Source organism: Ricinus communis, chromosome 2 (assembly GCF_019578655.1).
Source record: "Ricinus communis isolate WT05 ecotype wild-type chromosome 2, ASM1957865v1, whole genome shotgun sequence".
In the NCBI taxonomy this organism is placed as follows: Eukaryota; Viridiplantae; Streptophyta; class Magnoliopsida; order Malpighiales; family Euphorbiaceae; genus Ricinus; species Ricinus communis.
In genome coordinates, this window is record NC_063257.1 from 11,419,393 (window position 1) to 11,430,816 (window position 11,424).

Consider the following 11,424-nt stretch of genomic DNA (forward strand, 5'->3'; position numbering starts at 1 on the left):
TGACATAATTCCCCTGCAACGACACCGAAAACTTGATGTGTCTAAATTAGTACTCGCAAATATATGAGCTGAATGATAGTTTGGGCAAGCTCACTACGAGGTCGATCTCACAATTGTAGAACATATATTATAAAGATCAACTATCACACAAAATACTAAAAATAAATATAAACACTCTAAGTTAATGTTCTGAGAATGATATTAAAATTTATAAAAGAAATTAAATAACCAGAAAATAAATATGCAACTAGAATGATTAATAATAACTATATGATAAAATAGCATTTAGTCTAGTTTATATTTAATAATCCCCTTATTTCCCTTAAGTCCAAATCTAACAAATGAAATGGCAATATACATTTTTCTCTAAGTCACTCAAGCTAATGATGCAACTTAGGTTTCTTATACCAATATAAATTAAAATAAAGATGATGTTTCTAATACATTTAACCTAAAGATTTTCATAACAAATATTACTACTAAATTGATATGGTGGTCAACCAATAATAGTAGATGAAACTAATGCATATATGAAAGGAAATAAATTATTCATTAAACTCATAATATATAAGGTTCATACATAAGTAAAAAGCCAAATCAAACACTTATAGAACTTAACCTATTATACTTAATTCGATGATCATTGTAATTAAATAGAAAGACATAAGATACATAAAACATAAAATTAAAACTCCCTCAAAGTTCAAAGTCCCTTCAAGAAATGCAGAAGATTGATCCTCTCTCTCCACATCTTTAAAAAGCTTCTTTGATTTTTGAAAGAATGATGCAACAAAACTAGTTAGATGTAGAAAATGATGAACTATAGAAATTTCTGCAGAGACTAGTAGAATCCTTTCTTCAGGGAGAATAGTATTAGCTAAACTCTCCCATTTTAATTAATCTCTATTTCTTATAGAGATCCTATTGTTAGAGTTCTATTCTCAATATATAACTACTATAATTATTTCTTACTGTCCTAAACAAAGTAAACAACTTAAAAGATAATTATCCACTAATTACATCATAATTACTTAAATCCTCCTTCTTGGGCCTTAATGAATTCAGCTAAACCCAACCTATTGATAGCCCATATGTCTGATTTCCGAGCCTTTTACAGCTGAAGTTCAATTAAAGCCCATTAGTGCGTTTTTAGCTCAAATTCTCATCTTTGACGATTATTTTCTAAAATTAAATAAGAAAACTAAAGTGTGGTAAGAACACATATTTACATCATATTATATATAGAAATATACCGTTAAATCTCTAAAATACCTTTAAATATCTATATACAATTTGGACCAATCAACACCTAATATTAGATTGATACATATTTTGAAAAATTGACAAATTTTTTCCTAATCATAAAACCATTTAAACCAAATCTCTATCCTAAAACCTAGCCTAACCCAATTCCAACCCAGTTTCTTTAGAAATATAAGATGTCGTTTTATCTATTTTTTCTCAATACATTTGAGCTTTTTAAACAGAAAATAAATTCCTAGATCCATCTCGAGCCTAAAGCTCTCGTACTATTTCAAAACGTAGAGGATGTCTTCAAGCTCACATTTCTATTCTACATCGTATAGCTCAAACCAATCATCTTTAAGAAAGACACAGGCTCGCGTTGATCAAATAAATTATATTGGTGGTCTCTAAATTTTATACTTTATGATAAAAGGATATCAAATTTTTTATTTATAATTAAATAGTTACTACATTTTAATTTTAATAATACTGATCCGGCACATCTAGAGAGTAAATTACATATATAATCAATAAGTTTTACACTTTATAACAAAAATGTATTAAACTTTTGATTCATTATAAAAAGTACCGTATAGATATTTTTTAAGATGAGAATTTATTAAAAAAAAATCTATCTTAATTTGAACCAGTTATAAAGAAAAATAAATTTTATATCGTAATAAGTTATAAATTTTTAAATCTCATCTTAAAAAATCTTTCTTTATATAATAATATTTGTATATATATATTTTAAAAATATATGCTATTTTTTATCTTACTGTATTATTTTTTGTCTCATTAATCATATTTGTATAATATGACAAGATATTAGCGTGCTTTATTTCTAGTTGCTATTATTTCACCAAAAAAATAAGTATTAAAGTAAAAAAAGATTAGTATTCAAACCTCCATTAAATTATAATATCCTCATAATGATAAATTTTATTTAATTTCAAGTGCATGAATATAAAAAGATTTTACTGTATTATTAAGTATATTTTTAATGATTGTCTCAGGACCAACATGAGATACGTATTATTAGAGGTCGTTAAAGATCATCGGAAGTGATTTAGGATAATTAATATGTGAAAGGATATATATATATATTAGTTTTTTGAAAAATATTTTAAATATCACCAATGAATAGAAAATGGCTGTTTTCTATTTTTTAACGTAAAATATCGTTGTTTTTAGAAAATGGCTGAATTGTTTTGACCCCAAATTTCTTTTCATAAACAAAAAAGAAATTGTAAATGCTTTTCTAGAATATATTTTCTATGAAACAGACGGAGCAAAATGCACGAGTTAGAAAAAGCTCTATCATCAGCTTTTTCATGGTAGGGTTGGCAATGTTTTAAACTTCCAACGAAAAAACGTCTCTTTCAAACTTTGATGCTAATATAAAGATGCTAATATTATTAGTTATTTATAATATAAATAAACTAATCATAGTTTATCATACAAATTTTATTTTTTCATTTTTTTCAGACGGAAAATTAAAAAAAATAACTTTTCACATAAAACAAAATATATATTAACTAAGTTGTAGAAATATCTTTTATCTATTGATTGAAGAGCTATTAATATGCTAATGTACCGATGTATAAATATATATCTAATCAAGAACCTTAAATTCGAAACGTTGAAACACTAAACACTAAAAGAAAGAATAGAGAAAAGAATGTAAAAAGAATTCTTAGTTGGTTGGCCCAATGCAAAAAATAAGGTAAATTTATTTCTTTCTTTCCTAAATTGAATGAGAGAATTTAAGGATAATTTTATTTATTTATTTTTCTATTTTATAAATTTTAATATTATTGATATTAATTTTTAATATTTAGATAAAAAATATAAATTAAATAAATTAAATTAAATTAGTTAAAAGAAAATTGAAATCGGCTTAGAATCAGAAAATTAATTTAAGATTAGTTTCTCCTGAGCTGGAACCAGAAATATCAAATATAACTCCAATTCATAAAAAAAAAAAAAATTAATTAATTAATTTCTTTTTAAAAAAAAATTAGTTAGAACTAGCTAGAATCAAAAGTATGAAGCGGAACCGTCCGGCTCCATTGCTAGAGCATAAACCTACAAGTACATTTAATTGAGGACTCCCTATTTAACAAGTATTTTAATTATTTAAATTACTTTTAAGTTAATTAATATTTTTTTAAATAATTTTATAGATTTTCATTCTTCAAATAATTTTATAATTTATAGTTTTTCATTCTTCAAATATTATATATTCTAGATGACTATAGTAATACTATTTTATGATCCTTCCAAACCCAGTGAAAGTGGCAGATATTATTACCTGCATAAGAAGTTATTTTGTACCTTTTATAAATTAAGGACTTGAAACTATTAACAAAATTAATTTAATACTCGTACTTTATACAGCATTTAATTACATATTCTATTAATAAATTATATATTGTATTTATAAATTAATTTTATATTCATATTTTATAACTAAACTTATTTTATCTTATATAATAATTATCTTATCTATTTTTATCTAAATTATTATAATTTCAAACGATATATATGTTAAATATCTTCTATTAATATTAATTTATATATTAAAAATAAATATAATAACTATCCTAGCATCTATAAAAGCATACATGAGTATCACCTTCTATATTAGGATATTTCCTAACAATGTATTTTGAGTGAAAATTACAAAAGCCGATTCGAACATGTTACTGTTTACGTTTGACTCAATAAAAATTTATTAGTGACTGAAATTAGGTCGAATTTTAGTTTTTAATTATTAGTATGAAATACAAATAAAGAATAAAAATAATATGTAAAATAGATTACTATTAAGCTTATTTTGGATATTATAATTAAATTCTTATTATTAGTAGTATCTTTAGTGTCCTTTTATTTTAAAGCAAATAACTTTAGTATCCTTATTTCATGTTTGACCTAGATGCACCAAGAAGAAGGGTTGAATTGGTGTTTAAAAGATTGATAGGTAATTAAAATTTGCTCAAGAGATTAGATAAAGATGGAAGAAAAATCAACACCAAAGAGTTATAATAGTTTGGATATTAACTAACCCTACATATACTCCTCAATTTTCAATTGGTATTTTATTATTGCTGATTCTTTTTGCGGGTGAAAGATCGAACTCAAGTATTTTACAAGCTCACATCAAACCTATATCTGAGAATTTTTTCCAAGCTCACTCTCAAACTTAGTGTCTAGGCTCACAACAAACTTCACAAAAGTTATTTTATCCATGCTAACTCTCAAACTTTTTTTTAAGTATTTGTAGGTCACACTCAAATCCTTACAAGAGTTTTTATTACTAAGCTAACTATCAAACCCATCTAAATGTTTAAGGCTAACACTTAAACCTTTACAACAACCTTTTATAAAGATAAAAATGATATACAAATGTGAGAATTAAAGGATCAATAAATTGTGTAATGTGAGGTTTTTCATCATTCATAAATATTCTAGGGAGTATTTATAGTTCCAAACTACCAATGAACCATTACTCACATAACTCTTACCAATCTTCTTTTTTTTAGCTCAAGCTAGTGCAAAAACGCATTGTCAGAGCTGTTGCAGTCACAACTGAAGAATAGTGGTTGCGCTTGCTCAATATTGAACGCGCTTGCTAAATTGCGGCCGCAATTTTTAAAGTTACAATGGCTCTTTTCCATGCAGCGATTCTGAGATAGCAGTCGCAAAATTCATGTTCCTCAATGAATTTTAATAATTAACGACAATCCATAGTAGCGATTTAGTATTTACGGTTTAAAGTAGCGATTTTTTTTTTTATTTCAATGTGGTTGTATATAATCCTAAAGCAATAGCATGATAAATCAAGAAATCTTTGTGCCTTATTGTTAAAAATAATGAATTACTATTTTTATTAATAGCATTTAACCAGCCGAGCAACCATATGCTTTGCCTTGTAAATGGGAGAGAGGTTATAGTGAAGATTATTACATCGTGTGACCAAAAAAAAAAAAGGAGAAAATAGCAAATGAGATAAAAAGAGCTGAGAGTTTGCCAAAAACTGCATCCTGCAAAGTGTGCAAGCTTTCCAGTTCTAGTCAATTATAAGCACCATATCGAAGGGACAGTTTTGTGGCCATGCAGAATACTACCTTACCTCTGTAATCTCTTGCACTATGCTAGCTTCTCTTGATGGTGTTAGTAATTTATGCCAGAATTAATTATATTTTAGTTAAATGGTTAAATGAAATAATTAATTTACATTAATATATATAAATATATTAATGTAAAAGTTAAAAGAAGTTTTAATTTATTTTTATATATATATAAATAAATTAAAAAGAGGCAAAAAGTAAAAGTTAAAAAGAAGTTTTAATTTATTTATATATATATATATTAGTTATCGTTTATGCGGATAATACAATGTAGTCTTTAAAAAAAACACTCTTGAGATTTTGATGGTTATAAGAAAAAATAAATCTAAAAATTGGTTTTGGTAAAAGGGTTTGATAAAGGAGAAAATCAAATCTCTACAATGTTGCTTCTATTTCTTTATATGGACGGACTAGAAGCTCTATAGTTGGAGAACTAGAAAATCAAGAAAGCCAAAATATATGTTTCATTAGATTATTTCACTACAATAAGTAATCTTAATTATTTCAATATAAATTTAAATACTTAATTAATTTTACATAATTAATATAATTTTTTTATTGGCATATTAAAATTTCTGTTTTTAATTAGAAAAATAGTGTAAAAACGTTCTGCAATTCCATTTAGTAGCTGTCTTATAATTAAAACCATTTATATATTTATATAAATGTTACACAAAATTTATTTTTTTAGTAATTTCCCAATCAATTCTTATGTTTAAACTGAACTCTCAAACAACTATTTTAAATGTAAAAAAAATTAGATTTAAGATATTTAACTAAAAAACTTTAATCAAAATAAAATTGTCAAAATAGATGAAATTATAAATTTAATTATGTAATTTCTGCATATAGGGTGATCGAAGATGGATGATTGATAAATAGTGGACAAGACCAAGACTCATTGTTACATGGCTCCCTCTTGAGTCTTGATAACTAGCTTAAATCCTTAAGAATCACATAAATTCAGCAAGGTAGTCTAGAGCCGAGTCCACTACACTTTCTTCAATCATGATAGTCTTAGAGTCTTGTCAGCTACCCGGTGTACCACCTTATCCACTGATTAGTCTTCAACTCATTTAATTAATAGGAGTTTAACAATATTAATAATATAATTAATTATCAACCAATAATTATATATAATTAAATACTCTAATTCCTTGTTATAAGTTTTATAATTCATATACCATATGTTAATGGATATGGTGCTAGTCTTCAGAGTGAGTCCGATTGATTATTCGATGATACTAATAGACTTGTAATGATACATAGATCACAAATCAAATGTATGATCCTTCATTCAAGTTACCGATCACTCTGAAATAGTCAAACAATTTTGGACATCAATTTATTAAAGGAGTCCGACTACTATAAAACTGGTGTAGATAGAAAGTTTATGAGGAGGAGATTTTATTGTTCTTTGATTACCCAAAGCACGTCTGATACGAACTCGAACTGGATACGTTCAAACACCAAGATAAGCAATGGTGAGATAATCAACTAATAAACGCTCTCTCCATTTAAGAGGAAGTACCATTACCAATAAGTTTGAATTATCGCTCCAAAATCTAACTTGAAAGTTTGTAATTGATTATGGAATTAACAAACTTAGCAATAGAACTACTAAGCCCTTTTAGTTATAAATAGATGAAGAATGTTCAAACAACTCAAGAAACTAATAAAAATTTAATTGATTGATCAAACATGTAGATGTGAAATTAAACTAAACAAGTTAATTTAATCTCAAGAAATTCAAGAGTTAACAACTCAAGGAAAATAAACTTCATTCAAAATGATATATTGATCTTATAAAATATAATGCCTTTGGCCGAAATACATAGCTCTATTCATAGAGTCTTTGAAATGATTCTAACCCTAAAAAGAACTAAGAAATAAGGAATAAAAATCAAACCATAAAAGACTCCTAATATGCGGCTGATCTTATCCCTATAAGGAAGGATAAGATAAAGAGTAATCTAAAAAAATTAAAATTCTAAATTCATGGGAGAAAGTTCTCTTTATCCAGTACTTCCAAAAATAGAGGAAATTAACTAAAAATCGGTCCACCACGAATTTATCTTGAAAAATTCAACACTTTTTTTGAGGTTCCAGCAGCTCATGGATTGTAAGGCGTGGTCAGGCTTTACTGAAAATGATCTTCTGCCTAAATTTTTGCTCTTTCATTAATAGCAATTAATGTCACTATCTTCAAGGCATCATCATCAAAAGCACCATCATTAGCCATCTTCAAAACATGCTCCAAGTAAGAATTTAAGGCTTGCTTGAACTTCTTACTCCTTGCTCGTGTCATTGGTCCTCCATAGGCTAGTGGATCCATGCTAGTTGACTTAGATGCATCCTTGGTTGCATCATTAGAATTGGATGAAATCCGTTAAAATCAAACTAGCTTCGTTTTCTTTCTCCACTGTGTCTCGTCATCTCTGATCAATGTAAAGGCTACCAGGATCATCACTTGAAAGCTCATGACAAGATGAGTTCAATGCCACTAGTTCCAGTCATTGGCCCTACTAAAGGAGAGAGATCTACCAATTGGAAGTTTTAGTGTCCTAAACTTACCCCTCCATACGCTGCCCACAGTCACTAAGTGACCTTGCTGTTACCACTTGGCGATTGTGGGCAACGTATGGAGGAGTAAGTTTAGAAGATTAAAAATTCCAACTAGCGGATCTCCTTCCTTTAGTAGGCCGGTTATTAGAACTAGTGGCATTGGACTCATCTTATAATGAGCTTTCAAGTGATGACCATGGCGGCCTCTACTTTGACTGGGGATGATGAGACGCAGTAGAGAGAGAAAACAAAGCTAGTTTGATTTGTAACGGATTTCATCTAATTGTGACGTGTTCTAAGTAATTAGAGAATAATAAATTCTCCTTATAAATTTTCTATCTACACCAGTTTTATAGTGATATGACTCTCTTGAAAAATTGATAGCCAAAACTGTTTGACTATTTCAGAGTTGATCGGTAACTTGAATGAAGGATCACATTGGATTCATGATCTATGTATCATTACGAGTCTATTAGATTCATTGGATAATCGATCAGACTCCAACGACCAATGCCGAGTCCGCTAACATATATGCATATTGTTTAATTTTTACATAGTTAATATAAATTTCAGTAGAATAAATAGATAATTTGTCACCACCCCAGCTGTGAGCCCGTGACCGGCACTAGGGAATGGGTAGGCGTAAAGCCACCGAATCCCGTAGTAAGCCTGAAACTCACAACTCAAACAAATCTCATCTCAAATTAATATTATTAAAGCCATAAATTATCTTAATAGTTACATTTTACATAATTACTTCGGTCTGCCAGAAAAATTAGGCGAGACCCGAAACTCATAAAATTTACAACTGATACCTCTACTATTGCAACTACGGAGAATCTAAGATTTTTACAATTTGACATACCAAATCAAACACCACCCGATGATGAAAGAATCGAGTTACTGAGTAAGAGTCGCGGGAAGACTAACAGTCACGAATCTGAAAAAAAATAAATGGAGACTGTCAGTCTCGAGAGTGAGTTAAAATCAAATAATCTAGAGACTATTACAGTCTTCACAGAAAATATTAATTATTCAAATCAGTATATCAAACCATGCACATAAATACCAATCATACTATAATCATACCATAATAAATAAAAATATATTTTTACTTTTACGGGACGAGTGGCTCAGTAGAACCCTAACCCCAAATTCTAGTAGCCTTTCGGCTCTCTTAATCCAACAGGTCTGGCGCCTAGAGAGCAAGCTCGATCAGGGTCCTTACCTCTAGCCTGAACACTTGAATTCCAAATAAGCCGGTGCCCAGAGAGCGTTGCTTGATCAGGGACCTTAATTCCGGCAATCAACTGAACTCAGCCCAGAGAGCAATGCTCGATCAGGGCAAACAAATCCATAATAACCTTATTACCTTACTTTGATCATTACCGTTGCGCACGCGGTCCTGATGCAACCCACCAGGTGGCATGTTCTACTAAAGCCACATTTCCCAAAATGCAATCATCACATTTAATAAATATCATTGTCTAATGAAATCATTCAACACATATCGAAATAAAGATTAAAAATTTAGGATAAGGCAATGTGCAATTCGTGTCGAAAAAAATAATAATATCTGTATTATTATAACGTTACTAATAATAATATTTATATTATTTTCAATAATTAATAATCAAGTGAAATTATTTATTTTGCGATACTAATAATCATATTAAGCACAAATTCTAAAATAGCATATTAAAATCAGACTTAGCAATAGTGCAATGATTAAATGACTTTAACTCACAAAATTGAGCGACCTCCTAGCTCTGCTCTGGTGCCTCGGTTGGAGCGAGCGGAAAAAACGGACAATCTAGTCACGGAAAACAATTATCAAAACGCTGAAACAATCGATCATTAATCCTAGGTCTAGACTCCTAGGACTGACTGTCTAAAAATCTCGACTCGGGAGAATTCTACCGAAAATTCGGCGGAACATCCCCTACAATACGGACATTACCCCTCGTAAAAACGGGTCTAGGACCTGCCAGAAAAACACTTCAAATATTCAACAATTCAAACAACGGGAGTCGGGTCTCCAAACTTCACTATTTTCCCGACTCCGCCACACAATATAAAACACGAGGCAGGCAAACTGACAGACAATTATTTTTGACTCACAAATATTAAATACTCAACATAAAACAATAAGCATAAATTTAAAATCAAAGGATTTCCAAGATCAACGGCCAGAGAAAATTACTGAGATGCTCGATCGCTCGGTCGACTCGCCTTCAGCCGCCGGAGTCCGATCGACGATCCGAACACATCATCGGACTCACAAGGATGCGCTGATGACGATCCCCGCTTTTAATTTTCCGATCTGACACCCGATCATCTGGAGAGATTTTCGGAGGATCTCGGCCGTCGATTCGCAAACGGAGCCCGATCGCCACGAAACCGGTGCCATTTCGAAGCATGAGCTGAGGAGAGTCGGGATATGTCCTCTGATCTTCCATAGCTTGCTGGAGCTCACCGGAAATGCCCAAAAAGCTTGGCTGCCTCCATTTTCTCTCTCCACCGTGAACCTCCGTTTCCGGCCACCATTGTCGACATCGCCGCCACCAAAACAAAGCTAAGGCCGAGAGGAGTCGATCGGCACCAAGATCAGCGACCACCGACGCCGGAAGCGCCCGCACGGCGGCAAGGAAGCTTCGGCCAACTTCCTCCTCAGCTGCAGTCGCCATTGGTGCCACCGCTGCACACCGGCCGACTCCAGTAGCATCGCCGGCCACCACCCCCGGACGGACGGCCTCGGCAGCCTCCTTCCTCCGCTACCTCTCTCTCCCCCGACATCTCTCTCTCTTTTTCTTCTTCTTCCCCGATTCCATTCCTTTTTTCTTTCTTTCAATATCGACATTAAGCCCCCAAACTTTTCCTTATCACAATTTGGTCCCTCAACTTCCTTACTTACAATCTCATCCTGCAGAATTTCAATTTAACCCCTAAACTTTCTTTTATCCTTTCAATTAAGCCCTTAACTATTTAATTTGGGCCAAATTAGAATTATTGAAAATATAAAATTACAAAAATACACATGACCGACATATTTATTTACGAAAATACCAAACTCACAAATTTCCATTAAACCCTCATAATAATAAAATTATACTTTTAATCCTTATTCCAAAATAATCCTCCAATTAAATCCTACACACAATTAAATTAAATAATCAATTTCCAACTTAAAATTTAATACTACTAATCAATTATAATACCAATTTTCTCAAAATTCTTTTATAACATCCTTTACAATTTCTACCATAATTTTCCAATATATAATTTTACTTATATAAATATGCATTTGGGAAAAATTTGAATAACCAAAAATATATTCTACTCTTCAAATAATTTACTTAATTAATTCTTAAAATTTCAACTAATTGGGTATAGAAAAATAATTCATTTATTTGTCTAACATTAAAATTCAAAATTTGTATTTAAATCATTCCAATTAAACCGAATAAAAATAAAGCTAAAA